Source organism: Canis aureus, chromosome 22 (assembly GCF_053574225.1).
Source record: "Canis aureus isolate CA01 chromosome 22, VMU_Caureus_v.1.0, whole genome shotgun sequence".
Classification (NCBI taxonomy): Eukaryota; Metazoa; Chordata; class Mammalia; order Carnivora; family Canidae; genus Canis; species Canis aureus.
In genome coordinates this window covers 9,073,399-9,091,083 of record NC_135632.1, presented here as the reverse complement: position 1 = coordinate 9,091,083, position 17,685 = coordinate 9,073,399, and the positions used below count along the sequence as shown (strand labels likewise).

At 33.9% G+C, this 17,685-nt stretch overlaps 1 non-coding gene across 1 annotated transcript; it reads left to right on the top strand.

The window, feature by feature from the left end:
- Positions 1–10,988: 10,988 nt before the first annotated feature.
- On the top strand, positions 10,989–11,095 carry LOC144294431 (U6 spliceosomal RNA). Its single transcript, XR_013361811.1, has one exon. It is a non-coding gene; the product is annotated as a U6 spliceosomal RNA (small nuclear RNA).
- The last annotated feature ends 6,590 nt before the right edge of the window (positions 11,096–17,685 follow it).

Below are 17,685 nucleotides of genomic sequence, written 5' to 3'. Positions count from 1 at the left end.
TGTTGCCCTCACACCTAATATTTTAGGTGTAAAAGCCTATGTTTATAATAATTTTCCTCAAAACAGATGAGACTTAAGCTATATTTGGAACAATTAAAAAATGTTAGCCAAGAAAGGCAAGAATAAAAGTGTTCTGAAAGTAAAAATACTAATTGGTTGACTGCAAACAGCATTTGAGGACTAAAAAAAGATCTATTTACATCAGAAAAAAAATTCCTAAAATGGAGTAATGGAGTAGAAGATAAGGTCAAAAGACAGGAAGAATATGAACATCTTCAAAGACAGGTAAATATTTTTACCAATTTATTAGAAATTCTTGGGAGGTATGAGTGATATTAAGTAAGAAGGACTTTCAGATCCCAGTAGTATAATGCCCAGCATATAGTAGGAACTCAGTATTTGTTGAATGAATGAAGAAAGTTTGACATTAACCAAATCATTAGGTTAAAAGGGTCCACACTAGAGAAAATGGTAATAACAAATGAGATAGTCATTAAGCATGTGTTCATTTCAGACAGGATGTACTAAAAGGCAACAGACACTATTTGCCCAAGGATCTGAATTTTCCTACAGCAATGATGAATGTGCAATAGTTCACTCATTCTGTTACCTGAAACAGTGTCAGAGAATTGTAAAATAGCTCACTTTTAGCTGGAAATGTCCTAAGACATTTGTCTTAGGAGTAGCATATTCTAACTTTAAATGTCTCTTTCCAAGAAGCAAAAATTTTTACCAAGGTACTAAAAGGCGTGTAAGAAAGTCTTTTAGTTATATTAAAAACCAATATTCCTGCTCTTTTATCTATCTCTGCTTCATTCTCCCAAGTGGCCTTGAGGAATTCAGTCATTTGGGATGTGTCCTAATGCTAACCTCTTGATGTGATGCCCAGCAACACACGAACTCTCAATAAATATTTAGAGAACAAATATATTTACATAAATAAATTACATAAGTACATTAGTTGCAGAGAAGTAGTTCCATCAAACAATTAAGCCCTTGAGTCTCTATAACACTTCTTATTTCCTGGATGCACTTTCACATGTATTTTCTAATGAAATACAATGCATTGTATACAGATATTTCAACTGTCATTAGTAAGAAAACCTAATCCAAACTGGCCAAACAATAATAAGATCCGAAGTTTCTAAAAATATAAAGATTTTCCAATGTTAACTACTCCGGAAACTTAATGATGTCATCAAGAATCCTGATTCTCTGCTCTACTTTCTAGAGTCAACTTAATCATACTGCTTTCCTCAGAGGACCACCGCCAAAAATAGAACGGGAGATACAGCATTCCTCTTACACGTCCAATTTAATATCTTCCTCAAAAGTTCTTTCCTTCACTTCGATGATGGAAGGAAAAAGTTTCCAGAAATCTCTCATTGAGAGATACCTCATTGTCCCGAATCATTTTACATGTCTATTATTGAATCATTCACAGTCCAAGGGGCTTGACTGCTCTGATGCATGTGGTGTGTGTGTGTGTGTGTGTGTGTGTGTGTGTGTGTGTTTCTGCATAGTGGTGTGGAGGATGAGAAGATAACAGAACAAAATCAGAACAATTTAAGCTAACAGAAGGGAGGAATGGATGACAGGGAGACATTCAACAACCATCCATTCAAGCCATTTCCTTCCTAGCTAATATGAGAACTCTGAAACTGCATGCCATACTAGAAAATTTCATAGACTCATAGAATTTTAGAAGTGGAAGGACCAAACAAGTACTTTAATCTTTTTTTTTTTACAAATGAGGAAAACTAAGCTTTAAGCTTTCAAGAGATTAAATGCCCCACTGTAGGTCACCATTCAGTTAAAACAGAACTGATTATTATGCTCAAGTTATTTAATGACCAACCATATGCTGGGTGACATTCCTCTTCAAAAATTAGAATGATGACATTCTAGATAAGATAGGAACACTCAGTTGCTAACATGTCAACAGATTGATGAAAATATCTACAGCAGTTACTGGGCAAAGACTGGAGTAGCAATTATTTTTAAACTAGGTAATTATTAATGGGTAAATTTTGTTTTCAATTGTTTATAATCAGTGTACCCCAAAACTTAATTTTTAGGAAAAAATTCCTAGGACTCCTTCTCTACTGTAAAGAACCAGCCACATCCTAAGAAATGCTGTATCAGGGATCCCTGGGTGGCGCAGCGGTTTGGCGCCTGCCTTTGGCCCAGGGCGCGATCCTGGAGACCCGGGATCGAATCCCACGTCGGGCTCCCGGTGCATGGAGCCTGCTTCTCCCTCTGCCTCTCTCTCTCTCTCTCTGTGACTATCATAAATAAATAAAAATTAAAAAAAAAAAAAAAAAAAAAAGAAATGCTGTATCAGTGGATCCCATCCTCATCAAGAATGAGAAAAATGGGCAGAATTTATAACTAGCAGAACTTGAATAAGTGTAAAGTAGGGAAAGTATTAAGCATTTTATCATTTCTTTTTAATTTGAGTGTAGTTGACACACAATGTTACATTAGTTTCAGGTGTACAACTTAGTGAGTTGGCAAATTTTTTAGTCTCTACATCGTTTATTTCTGCTCTGATCTTTATGATTTCCTTTCTTCTACTCACCTTGGGCTTTTTTTTGTTCTTCTTTCTCTAGTTCCTTTAGGTATAAATTTAGATTGAGATTTTTCTTACTTCTTGTTGTAGGCCAGTATTGGTGTATAATTCCATCTTACAACTGTTTACATTGTGTCCCAGAGACTTGGTACCACTGTGTGGTACATTTGTCTCCATGTATTTTTTTCATTTCTTCTTTAATTGCTTTATTGACTCATTGGGTGTTTAGCATTGTGTTGTTTAGTCTCCCATGTTTGTGTTTTTTCCAGTTTGTTTTTGTGATTTATTTCTAGTTTCATACTATTGTGGTCAAAAAAGATTCATGGTTTGATTTCAATCTTTTTAAATTTATTGAGGTTTATTTAATGGCCTAATATGTGATCTGTTCTGAAGAATGTTCCATATGCACTTGAAAAGAATGTGTATTTTGTTGTTTTGGGATGAAATGTTCTGTATATATCTGTTAAGTCCAATGTACCATTCAAAGACGTTGTTTCCTTATTGATTTTCCTTCTAGATGATCTATCCATTGATGTAAATGGAGTGTTAAAGTCCCCTACTATTATTATATTACCACCAATTTCTCTCTTAATGTCTGTTAATATTTGCTTTATGTATTTAGGTGCTCTAGGGTTGGGTGCATAGATATTTACAACTGCTATAGCCTCTTCTTGGATTGATCTATCATTATGTAATGTACTTTTTTGTCTCTTGTTACAGTCTTTGTTTTTAAGTATATTTTGTCTGATGTAAGTATTGTTACATTGGCTTTTTTTCACTTTCATTTGCATAAATGTTTTTCCATCCCCTCACTTTCAGTCTGTATGATCTTTAGGTCTGAAATGAGTCTCTTGTAAGCAGCATGTAGCTGGGTCTTATTTTTTATTCATTCTACCATTCTATGTCTTTTAATTGCAGCATTTAGACCATTTACAGTTAAAGTAATTATTCATACATATGTACTTTTTGCCATTTTTAAAATATGGTTTTGGTTGTTTTATGGTTCTTTTTTCCTTTCTTCTCTTGCTCCCTTTGTGATCAGTAAGTATCTGTGTTCTATTTGACTTTCTTTCTTTCTCTTTATTTTTTGTCTATCTATCACAGGTTTTGGATTTGTGGTTATTATGAGATTCATATATAACTAATCCTAAGTAAATAGCAGTCTATTTTAATGATATTGATGATTAATAATTAATGATTTTGATTAATGATATTGATGATCATTTAACTTCAAACACATTCTTAAAAAAGATAAAAAGAAAGAAAAAAGAATATAACAAAAAATCTTTTTTCTTTTGCTTTTTCCCCTTCTCCCTTTTTACTCTGTTCTCCACATTTTATTTATATGTTGTCATATTCTGCATAATTGTATTCACATTTTTCTTATATCCTATTATAGCCATTTCTTTTCCACTTAAAAAATCCCTTTAACATTTCTTGTAAGGCTGGTTTAGTGGTGATAAATCCTTTATCTATTGTTTTTCTGGGAAATTCTTTATTTATCTGAATGTTAACCTTGCAGGATGGAGTATTCTTGGTTGTAGGTTTTTCCATTTCAGCACTTTGAATACATCACACTACTCTTTTCTGACTTCCAAAATTTCTGCTGAAAAGTCAGAGGACAGTCTTATAGGTTTTCCCTTGTAGGTAACTTTTTGTTTCTCTCTTGCTGCTTTTAGGATTCTTTATCTTTATCTTTTGACATTTTAATTATTATATGCCATGCTATGTACTTCCTTGAGTACATAGTTTGGAACTCTGGGATTCTTGGACTTGGACACATCCCTTCTTAGGGAAGTTTTCAGTTATTATTTCTTCAAATAAATTTTCTACAACTTTCTCTCTCTCTTCTTTTCTGGGACCCCTAAAATGCAAATGTTTGTTCACTTGATATTGTCTAAGCAGTTTCAATCTACTCTCATTTCTTTTCCTATTTGCTATTCAGCTCGTGTATTTTCCATTACCTGCTCTTCCAGACCACTGATACAGTCTTCTGCATCCTCTAATCTACTCCTCTAGCATGTTTGGTTTTTTGTTTTTTTTTTTTTTAATTTCAGTTATTATATTCTTCAGCTCTGATTGGTTCTTTATAATAATCATTACTTTGAATTCTTTATTAGGCATATTGCTTATCTCTGTTTCATTTAATTCTTTTACTAAAGTTTTTTTTCTTTTTCTTTCTTTTGGAGCATATTCTTCTGTCTTCCTATATGCTTGACTTTCTGTGTTTGTTTATATGGGTTGGGCAAATGACTACTTCTCTTAAAGCCAAAGAAGTTATCTTCTGTATGGTGAGCCTTATACAGGATCTGTGTACTTGGTGATTTTTGCTGGTTGGATGCTAGTCACTCTTTTAAACCATAGCTTTTTTTCAGAGAAAATAAAGGGGAAAAAGTAGTAGTAGTAGTAATAATAATAATAATAATAATAATAATAATAAAACAAGAGGAAAACCTGCAGCTGTTTCTGTGCCCCAATACCACAGGGCAGCTGGTGTAGGCTTGGTGACCCTGGGCACTCTGACATTGAAAGCTCTCTCTAACGACCAGACCTGGCAACCCTCCAATTTTGGTGTCTGAACCTACCCCTTATGCCACCTAGGTCCTGTTCAGTCTAGGCTTCTAAGGTGGAGGGCGAAAGTGTGTTCCTGCAGTACCTCAGCCCTTTGAACTATGGCTTTTTTCTTTTTTCTGTGTCCCAGTGCAGCTAGGGCTGGTATGGGCCTATGGACCCTAGACTCACTGAAGTCACAAGCTTACTGAGACAACTGGATCCACCTTCTATGGTGTCCCACTCTGCTCCAGTCAAGGCTTTTAAGGTTGGGGTGGTGGGGGTGGGGTGGAGTGGGGTGGGGGAAAATTGTAAACTGTGTTGTTCTCCAGTCCCTTTGACCCGGAGAGCTTTTCCACAGCTCCTCCACCACTTGGCAGAGTTCTAGTGTTCTCTCTTTTATATGCTAGTTAAATCATGGTTTGTTTGTATGTTTTTTTTCTGTGCCCAAGGACCAAAGAGATCTGTTCCTGTTCCCTCAGTGCTTTCCCTCTCTGCTGCCTTTCACAGCATCAGGGGTAGGGGTTCCCTTTGTCTTTGGTTGTTCAGGAGCTGTTCAGTAGCCCTCAGTTCTTCTTCAGGAAGAATTGTTCTATTAATAGGTGTAATTTGGTGTATTCCATGGAGGAGGTGAGTTGGGTCTTCTTACATTGCCATCTTGAACTGGCTTCCTTAAAGCATTTCATTTTCCAATGACCTCAAACATTTCTTTTGAGATTATTTATATAGTTTTCCTATTTTCAAGGCCATTCTAAAATTTTCTGTATTGTAAGACCTATTAAAACTAATGTATATGAAATATACATGATGAAATTATGTCAAAGAGGCTCTAACTTTTAAATGTATATGTTTTCCCTAGTCCCAAAAATAGCAGATGTGCAGAAATTACTTCCATGTATAAAATTAAAAGTTTATTGTATAGGAAAAAATTCATCCTTGTCTTAATTTTTTTTCTATTTCTGACATAACAGAACCATATGTTGCTCTCTAGAACTGTAATACCTCTGTCACCAATGATAATTGCTAATGTATTTCAACCTTTCATGAAGCATTAACAGGATTCTAAGAAATAATCATTAAAATATTCCAGAAAAACATGTGAGATGAATAAAATTAGCCATTTCCGAAGAAGAAAGGACTAAGAACACTAACTATTGCTTTTAAGCCATTAAAACTTATATTCAATCACATTTATTGTTATGGCTCCCAGTCAGTTAATTTTTTTAATGCATGACCTTGAATTAGGAAATATTTACAGGAAATACTTTATGTGACATGAAATCAGGCATAAAAATTAAGTCACCATGTAAGAGAGCACCAGTTTCCATTACTTTGGACATAGCTGTCAAATAATAACATATATCCGAGCCAGAATACATTAACATCAATTTTCCCATTATTCATCTTCTGCTTGATATTTTTGTGATGATGAGATGCAAAAACATTTAAAAGTATACATTAATCCTCTGATAAAATTCTAATAATGAAAAATTAAAGACCAATAATTTAATGGTGCAAAATAATCTATAATTTTTGGAGGAGAAAAGAAGAAACATCAACTATAAATTTAAAATGTTTCAAGATAAATTAGCTGGTATTACAATTATATAATTATAATTATAATATGTATAATTATAATATGTATAATAAGGAAAACAATTTTAAATTATAAAATATAACTATGTAGCATAATTATAATACAGAATCATAATTTTACGTTATTTTTATATTCTAAAATAATCCTAGACATGTTTACGCTATTTGAAACCGTTTTCCCAATTTTTTTTTTAAGATTTTATTTATTTATTCATGAGAGACACAGAGAGAGAGGCAGAGACACAGGCAGAGGGAGAAGCAGGCTCCTCGCAAGGAGCCCGACATGGGACTCGATCCCAGGTCTCCAGGATCCCGCTCCGGATGAAGACGGAGCTAAACCGCTGGGCCACCGGGGCTGCCCGGTGGCAGTGGTTTTTTAATTTAATAGTTCTTATATGTTGATATTTCAAATTATTGCATGTTGATATTTAGTAGTTATGTTGATATTTAGCATGATGATATTTAGTAGTTAGTTGAAGTTTCAAGCCTATAGTAGGATTATCCTATCCTCCAAGGAGAATATCCATTTACAAATATAATTCATTTACTGTTTTTAAGATTTATTTATTTATTTTAGAGAGAGAGCAAGCAGGGGGAGGATACAAAGAAAGAGAATCCTGAAGCAGTCTACTCACTGAGCATGGAGCCCAGTACAGGGATCAATTTTAGGATCCCAAGATCATGACCTGAGCCAAAACCAAGAGCCAACTGCTTAACCAACTGAGCCACCTAGGTACCCCAACAAGTATAACTCTTAACATATATACAAAATAATATAAACGTTTCCAGCTAAACATACCCTACTTTGGAAAGCATTTTGTGAATTAACATTCACATTTGTTCAACTTTGGTCAACAAAGGTGTTGTATTTGGAAACTCAAATATATTAAGAAAGTAATTTCTTTGAACTACTTTTCTCAAGGCTTAGCAATCACTTTACTACCCCTAACTACGTACCTATCAGATCAGTTATTATAAGGGTCCCATTCTACAAATTAGGAGACTGAGAACAAAAACAAACCAGCCTTTATTAATCAAAATACAGACTTACAGTAGCTAAGGATCAAGAAGAACAACAGAGAACCACAACATGGGCTTTAGAAAGGTAATGGGAGTAATATTTTTGAAATATCTTTTGGTGTATTTGTGCCTTATTCATTAGATGGTCTCTTTCCCCATAACCATTGCAGTATCACTGCTCCAGTAAAAGAGAAAGCAATTATCCCAACACTGGGAAGAAGCATATGCTGTAATGGAAATAATGTTTGTCAAACCATCTCTTTTTCCTCCTGTGCATACAAGAAAACTCCCATTCCCAGCTCCCACACACTTCTATCTAAGTGGGACCATGTATCTTAGATTGAGTCAATAAAGAATGCCAAATCTAGTCCTTACCATTAGATACCCATTAAATGCCCCTGAAATCTTTCACACACTCTCTTTACTCTCTATATTGTTAGATGTGAAAAATGTTGAGGTTGAAGGGGCACATGAGAGTTAGAAAAATAATCCCCTGATTTAACTCTTGGAGGAGGCACATACAGGAGATCTCCCTTCCTTTTCCCACTAACCCCCACTTCTTTGCATGAATGAAAAAACAAAATTTTATTGCATTAAACTTATGGGATTCATTATACTAATACATATTATATAAAAGTTCCCCTTTGACAGGAAACCCATAAGTTCTAGGAATATAAGAGTAAAGAGAAAAAAATGAAAGAATTTCCTCAAGAGCCAACTAAGGAGGGATTAAGGCTTTAATATTAACAATTTAAAAATAGGTTCTGATAAAAGGAAGAAAGATGATAAGATATCCCTTTGGGTGCCTCCCAAGGAGGGAGAGGTAGTACTTTCCAAGAGCTCATTTTCAATTACAAGACTAACAAAAAGACAGTACTCCCTTCAAGGGAACATCTTTCCAATCACTGAAAAATGCAAATCAAGTTTATGACCTTATCCTTGGTGTCATTCATAGCCCTGCCCTTTGCTTCTCACTCTCCCTCAAGACGTTAGAGCACTGTAGTCCAACATCACTATATTTCTCAAAACCTGGGTTATTCCATTTTAGACTACAAACCAAGGTCCAGGAAAAGCCTAGCCTTCTTAGACTATTCACATAGCTCCCATCTTCTACAGTCAACTGATCAAAGAAAAATAAATACAACTCTGCAAAAGGCCTTATAATTTTTTTCCTCAATATTAATTTTATAAGAATCATAATTCACAAAACAGAGATATGATAAAGATAATCCCAATTTATAGCATCCAACAGAATACAACTTTCTCATGTGAATATCTGCATTTAGACCATTTCTATAAAGGGCTTTCCCAAGTACCATGACTAAATATTTGCTTTATTTTTTTTTTTTTTTTGGATATTTGCTTTAAATACACTTAAAATTTTTGTTTCTTTTTTTGTACCTCAAAATACAAAAATGGTCTGTCCCAAAGGTAAATTAAAATTTCCACCTCAAAAATAAAATAAATAAAATAAAATAAAATTTCCACCTCAAACTTATCTACTTAATAAGTAGAGAACACTGCATCAAATAAATGCAGAATATACATTATTTTCAAGTGTATACAGAACATTTACCAAAATTAATCATACACTAGTGCATAAAACAAATTTTAACAAATTTTCACAAATTGATATCATACAGATGTTTTCTGACTATAAAAGAATTAAGTTAGAAAGCAATAAAAAAAATCCTCTTATGTTTGGAAACAAAGTGATGTGCTGCCAAATAATACTTGTGTCAAATTAGAAATCACAATGAAAATTTAAAAATATTTTATTTTATATTTTTAAAATATTTTATTTATTTGAAAGAGAGAGCACAAGTGGGGAAAGGGGAGAGGGACAGATGGAGAGGGAGGAGAAGCAGGCACCCCAATGGTCATGGAGCATGATACAGGGCTCAATGAAGGGCTCAATCCCAGAACCACGGGATCATGACCTAGCCAAAGGCAGATGTTTAACCAACAAAGCCACATGGATCCCCCTGAATATTAAAAAATATTTTAAATTGAATGTGTAAGATGCAGTGATACTGTGCAAAAAGGAAACTGATAGCATTAAATATACATATTAAAAAAGAAAAGGGTTAAAATGAATAATCTAAGCTTCATCTCAAAGAGCTAGAAAAAGAAAGCAATTAAACCCAAAGTAAGTAGAAAATAGACAAATTTCTGAAAATAAACAAAAACTGAAAATAAAACATACTTGCCAAAATTGATTTAAGAAACAGAAAATCCAGATATTTCTGTATCTAACAAAGAAATTAAAATCATTATAAAAAACCACACACAGGGGATCCCTGGATGGCTCAGCGGTTTAGTGCCTGCCTTCAGCCCAGGGCGTGGTCCAGGGATCGAGTCCCACATCAGGCTCCCTGCAGGGAGCCTGCTTCTCTCTCTGCCTATGTCTCTGCCTCTCTCTCTCTGTGTCTCTCGTGAATAAATAAATAAAATATTAAAACGCACACACACAGACAATATCAAGATCAGATATGCTTCACCTGTGAATTCCTTCAAACTTTTCATAAATTATGTCCATTTTATGCAGACTTTTCCAAAAAACAATAAAAGAGAACATGACTAACATAGTTCTCCATGCAAATAATTCAGAAGAGTATATAACTTTAGCATTAATAAGTGAATTTAGTAAGAGCACTGGATATGAAATCACTATAAAATCAATTTTATTTCCATAAATCAGACACAATAGTTAGAAAATAAAACTTTTTAAATATTAATTTATATTAGATTTAAAAGGCTTATGGGGCAGCCCCAGTAGCTCAGCGGTTTAGCACTGCCTTCAGCCCAGGGTGTGATCCTGGAGTCCTGGGATCGAGTCCCACATCAGGCTCCCTGCATGGAGCCTACTTCTCCCTCTGCCTGGGTCTCTGCCTCTCTCTCTCTCTCTGTCTCTCATGAATAAATAAATAAAATATTTTAAAAAAATAAAATAAAATAAAAGGTTTTTAGTACCTAAGAAGTGAAGATCTGCCAACAAAAGTATAGCAGACTTCTCTACCAAAAAATAATATATATATATATATATATATATATATATATATATACATATATAAAAATAAAGAATATGTAAATATATAGAAAAACATAATAAATCTAAATTCTTGGACTGGAAGACTTAAGATTTTTAAAAATATGAGTGCTCCCCAAATTACTTTTTAGATTCAATGCAATGCAAATGACAATTCCAGCAGAACTTTTGTGTGTCAATCTGATTCTCAAAGGCATATGAGTGCTTGCTTCAGCAGCACATACACTAAGATTGTAACACTATAGAGAAGATTAGCATGGCCTCTGTGCAAGGATGACACACAAATTCGTGAAGTATTCCATATTTTTTTAAAATATAATGTTAAAAATTCAATTCAGAAGTACAATTATAAAGTTACTGGTGGCTCTGCAAAAAGCATAAAGGATTCTAGAGACTTCATTACTGCAGAATTGAGATCTAATCAGGCCGAAATTAAAAATACCTTAACTGAGATGTAATCAAAGACATATGAATTTAAATGGCCAAGAATAGCCAAAAACAGTCTTTAGGAGGAAACAAGTTGGGATACTACTCTATATTCTTTTACTGGACATTAGAACTTACTATTAAAGTATAATAAAGGTAGTTTCTCTTGCTGCAAAAATAGACAAATATGAACCAATGGAGCAGAATAATATTTCAGAAGCAGACTCACAATCTGGGGAATGTGGCATGTAGAACAGTGGTTAAATATTTCTTAGCGGCACCTGGGTGGCACAGCCAGTTAAGCTTCCAAATCTTGGTTTCAGCTCAGGTCTGATCTCAGAGTGGTGAGATGGAGCCTCATGTCTAGCTCCACCTGGGCATGAAGTCTGCTTGAGTGTCTCTCTCCCTCTCCCTCTGCCTCTGCCTCTGCCTCTCTCTCTCAAATAAATCTTAAAAAAAAAAAAAAAAAAAGACTTGACTGTGCTGGAAGAATTAGTGGTCCATATGGAAAATGATGAAACTAGAACCCTTCCTATACCACACAGAAAAATTAATTCTAAACAGATCACAGATCCAAACATGAAAGGATAACAATAGAGTTTCAACAAAATAATATCAGAGAATATAGTAATGATCTTAGGGCAGCAAAGTTTACTTAAGTAAAAATAAAGAACATTAACCATAAAAGAAAAGTTGATTAGTTGGATTACATGAAAATTTAGAACTTTTCAGGTGTGTGAACAATCACAACACAAAGGTAGAGAAGATGATAATAGTATATATAATTGACTAAGGGCTTATATTTCATATATGTAAAAGATGCCTACAAATTATATAAAAAAGAAAAGAAAATAGAAAAATGGGCAAAAGACTGGAATCATCTCTTCACAAGAGGATAAGCAAATGAATAATAAAGATATTAAAAGGTGCTTGCCTTCATTAATTACCAAAGAAATGCAAATTAAATCCAAATATGATATCACTCTACACACATCAAAATGGGTAAAAATTTTTTAAAAGACTACCCGTCAAGTGTTCCTGGGTGGCTTAGTTGGTTAAGCATCTGCCTTTGGCTCAGGTCATTATCCCAGGGGCCTGGGATTAAGCCCCGTATCATGCTCCCTGCTTCTCACAGTGTCTGCTTCTCCCTCTGCCTCTCCCCCCTGTTCTTTCTTTCTTTCTCTCTCTCTCTGTCTCAAATAATTAAATAAAATCTTAAAAAAAAAAGAAAAACTTTTAAAGAAATGAAAAAAGACTAACAATATCAGGTGATACTGAGAATACAGAACAGTTGGAAGTCTAACACTCTGCTAGTAGAAGTGTAAACTGGTGCTATTTTGAAAAACTAACAAAATTTACTTAAGAGAAATGAATATAGGCACACCCCTTGACACAACAACTCCATCCCTACATATATACTAACAGAAAAAGGTACATATGTTCATGCGAAGGCATGTAAAAAATATTCATAGTAGCAATAATGATAATGGCTAAAAACTAGAAACAATTCAAAGTCTTATCAATAGTAAAAATGATTTAAAAATCAAATAATTCACTGAGCCATACAATACAGAATATAATAAAAAAAATCCAAATAAATTCTACAAAGAACATGAATGATTCCATAAGCATTTGTTGAGTGAACATGGCCAGACCCAAAAGTTATTAAGCTAGCAGGTAAATTTTAAAACGTTCAAGACTATTCTGGTGTTACAGCCAGAATAGTATCACCTTTGGAAAGAGGGAGGGAATATTACCGGGAAGAGACATGATGGCTTCTAGGGTATTGACAGTGTTTTATTTCTTGAATTAGGTATCTTTAATAAATGTTCCGAAACATCGATATTCTCTCAAGTCACCATGATTAAAGATATATATATATATAGATAGATAGATAGATAGATAGATAGATATCGTGTATGCATATTAGTTACATGTTAAATGTTAACTTGGAATGGTTAGAACAAGCCAGCAGTGGAAAAGAAATAAAACCTAGAGTATGTTAAGGTATTGGTAAATGTGATAACAAACTTACATAGTAGACCTCAGCCCTGGTTGATTAGCCCCAAAACACTTTTCTGTATTAACCTGATAAAAAATAAATGAATGTGACATTCTCTACACAGGCAGAGAAACACAGATATTAAAAAGTCTATAGATTGACTTGGAGTATTTCAATGCATCCCTCTTTCATTTAAGGAAGCAGTTAAGAAGGAAAATGTGTGTACAGAATAAAATCATGAAGAACAGTTAAACATTTAGATAAGAAATTAAACGAAAGCAAAATGAAAATGTCGTGTTTTTACAGTTCTATTATTACATAAAATGCACCCACTAATGAAAAAAGAATATGAAAAAAATGGCAAGACTAGGGGGATTACTGAAAACAAAACAACTCAAAAATGAACATTTTAGGCATTTGCTTTTATTTTTTTTTAATTTTTTTTTATTTTTTATTTTTTTGCATTTGCTTTTAAATAGTACTAATTCATTCTTGGTATACAATAACACATGAAATACAATTTAATACCCCCCACTACAAAAATAAACAAGTTCAGACAGTCATCCTTTATCTTCAGACCCAGTAAGAGCATTTGGTCTCAGTCCAGAGTTTAATATTTCCAATACTCTTCAAGTGGGGGTATACAGGCCAAACGCTCACTCTATTTTCAGGATTTTGGTGCTAAGTCAGGCAAGGCATAAATCCCTGGGGCAGGCAATGTAAGTGGTGACATAATCAAAACAGAATTTGAATTCCTTCAAGCTGATTTACCCCACAGAAATACTTGGGTTGGAGGAAGAAATGCTTTACATGGTATTTCACTTTGGTTTATTTTTGGCATTTGAGGTTTTTGTTTTGTCATATACATATATATATTTTTTTAGGTGTGTGTGTGTGTATATATATATATATATATATACACACACACACACACACCTAAAATTTAGAATGAAAGTTTAGTCTGCTGAGAACTGGTATCCTACTATCATATTTTTGGTTGATTCCTCCTGGTTGTTTATGTGTGTGTGGTCAAAATCTAATCAAGTAATATGTTACTTCCTGGTTCCCATATTTAGAAGAGGATAAATCCATTTGATTTAGAGCAGACTGAGTTTGGGGCTAATTTCTTAAACAATTCTGGTACTTTGAAATTGCTACATCTATCTTCACTTACTCTGCATTTCTGAAACTACATGTTATTACATTAAGACTTTGCTTCAAAGGTCCTATTGATATGTTTGGGTTGATTGTGGCATTAAATGTACATGTATCCATATAGTACTTGACATTGTAAATTATTTTTCTCCTTAAACCTAAGCCTGTGGACAATGTTCGCACTCAGCTGTTCCCAGGAAGCCTAGTGAATGCAATGCCTCTTTGATGTTTTCCTTGCTTTATGTCATATATAACTTGTTTTACTAGTACATCTTGAGCAGGAAGTGTACCGGTCAGGACACCATTAAAAAAGGTGATGGTGCTTACAGGATATAAACAGGGCAATGAGAGGGCAAGTAGTTAAGGAGGAGGTGAGAGGGAAATGTTGATGACAATTAAAATTTAAGTGACAATATGGGAGAATGTAGCTACAAATGTTCCATCCCTGATACTCTAACCCAAGTGCCTGGCACATACTAGGAATATAATAATATAATGTGAATCATTATCATAATTAATATTAATTACCATAATTAATAATTCTCAGAACAAAACATGGTGGAAAGAACAAGATCAAAAACTAACTCGACCAATATACATTACTATATGTATGATTTTGGGCAACCTCCTTGACCTTCTGAGTCCCTGTTTTTCATCAATAAAAAGATGAAAATCACACCCACCAAAAACTTTAATTGTTAAAGTTAGAAAAGACAATTTATGTCTAGCATCTAGGAAATATCAAGAACTACTAGACAATCCATAAATGATCAACTACTATCATTTTCTCAAAGTGTTTATTGATATATACATATATGTGTACCTATATTCAAATATGTGAAAAACACTGAAACCAAAATACACTATTAAAGAGGAAAAAAGTCACTGAAAGTTGTGCTCATTTTAATATAACTTGTTAAATGTCTCCTGATAAACAGGTTTCATAACCATCTCTTGTTTTAAAAATGGCTTTATAATGGCATGAAAGAAAAAGTAATGACTATGGCTGCCAATTTTCACATCTGGACATCATGGATATGAAAATATATTGGTAATTGTTTTCTCTATGGTTCAGTGAAACCCTATCAGTTATTGTTTATTTGAAATAAAGGAAATTATGAGGCCAATAATAATGTTACTTATGCTATTTAAAAACATGATAGTTTACATATCTTAAAAGACGGGCATATAACTTAGATCTTTTATAAACTTAAAACAGTTATAGCCAGTCCCTTTGTAGCACCTAAGCAACATTTTTTTTTCCCTAGATCAATATGGCTGCAACCACCAGATTTCGCAGAATCAGTCCAGTTCTGGTCATTACTGAGTCTGGCACCTTCAAGATTATGAATAGACCTTGGGAATTTATGGCTCCAGGAGATCAGGGAACATGCCTAAACTTCGGTGGTCACCACCTTTACTATAATTCTATTTATTATTGTTACCTTCTGGTCCTTCACTGTATCTCCAGACAAGTCAGAGAGGTGCCTTTGATAGCTATCCATAGCCATAGGGGCATCTCACACACTGCTCCCCAGATTTCTCCCAATAGATACACACAACTATACCCTCCATTTAGAAAACACATCCTAAATCTCTCTTGGAAATTCACAAAGCCCAAATCCTCCACTCTTCCATCCTTTCCCCAAATGGCCTACAAGAGGCCTGTTTATTGCCTTTGAAACACAAATAGCTTTAATTTCCCTTGGGACAAGAGATCCCAGAACAAATTGGCAAGACTATTTTCTGAAGGTGGTGTGTTAGGGAAAGTCAGGGACAGAGGGAAGAAAATTACTACTATTCATTCAACTTCTTGTAGAACAAAGTTGAAGTTAAAACCTCAGTGGTACATCCTTCTAATAAATTATGTAGAAGATGAAAAAGCAGTCTTGAGTAATTGGAAAACAGAACGGGGTTCACAGTTAGCAAGACCTGGGTTTAAGATCTCTATGCCCATATGGTCCAGCAATCCCATTCCTAGATATACACCCAAGAGAAATGAAAGCATTTGTTCACACAAATCTTTGTGCATACCTTATGCATAGTATTATTATTCATAGTATTTTGACAATGGAAAAAAACAAATATCCATTCACTGATGAATGGTTAAACAAAATATAGCATATCTTCACAATGCACTATTATTGAAAAAACACGGTATGAAGTGCTTATGGATACTACATTGGTGATCTTTAAAAACATTATGCTAAGTAAAGAAGTCATACAAAAAGACCTCATGTTGTATGACTCCATCTACATAAAATGTCCAAAATAAGCAAACTGATAGACACAGAAAGTAAATTAGTGGTTGCTTACAGCCATAGGTTGCAGGGCAAGCTGGGGAGGGTAAATGGTGATGGATGGTAGAGGAATGAGGCAAGACAACTAATAGACATGGGGTTTCTTTTGATGATGATGAAAATGTTCTAAAATTAGATTGTGAGGATGGAGAAGTCATTGAAAGAGGTTAAAGTCATTGCCTATTTCAAATCAACACCTGGGTGGAAGATTACTTAGCAAGGGACAGATGCATGCAAAAAAAAATAAAATAAAATAAAATAAAAATAAAAGATCACATCAATAATATCTAAAATCCACAAAATTTTGGAACTCATTAGGATGATTTACAACTAATTTGCGTACTATCCAATTTGTGTTACAAATTACAATAAGTAATTTAATTTACTCAAAAAATGAAAGAAATATATTGCTGATATATGTAGATTTATAGGTCAACGAAGCTATAACTCGATGTACTTGTATTTTATAGGGATGTACTCTTTTAGAAAATATAAAGCATTAACAAGGTACAATATCTACACATTTCCTGAATGTGTGAATATCTCCAAAAAATGTCCTGGAAGTGATTTCTCCTGTATCAGCTTGGGTACATGTCCATCATTGAACCAATCACTCTGACCTAAAGGATGGCTTATGCTGATTAGTCAGGTCTGGGTCATTTGACTATCCTAGAGCCAATAGATGAGGTCACTTCACTAGGACCACAGAAACTGAGATAATAGCAAAGGCTTTTTTTCCAAAGTAGTATCAGAAGAGAAAATGGTTGCCAAGCAATACGAACAACGGAAGCTAAATATAACTGAAAAAAAAAAAAAAAAAAAAAAACCTTTATTTATGTTGCAAAGAATGAGTATTTATTAGGCAATAGGGTCATGTAATTGGTTTGCTTGTGACTACAGATGTCCTTAATGTGTAAAGCTGGGATCCCATCTACACTTCTGCACATCACTATAAAATTCTTATAATTTACTAAATAAAGGAATACAATTTACAAACTGGAAGGACTTCAAGTTC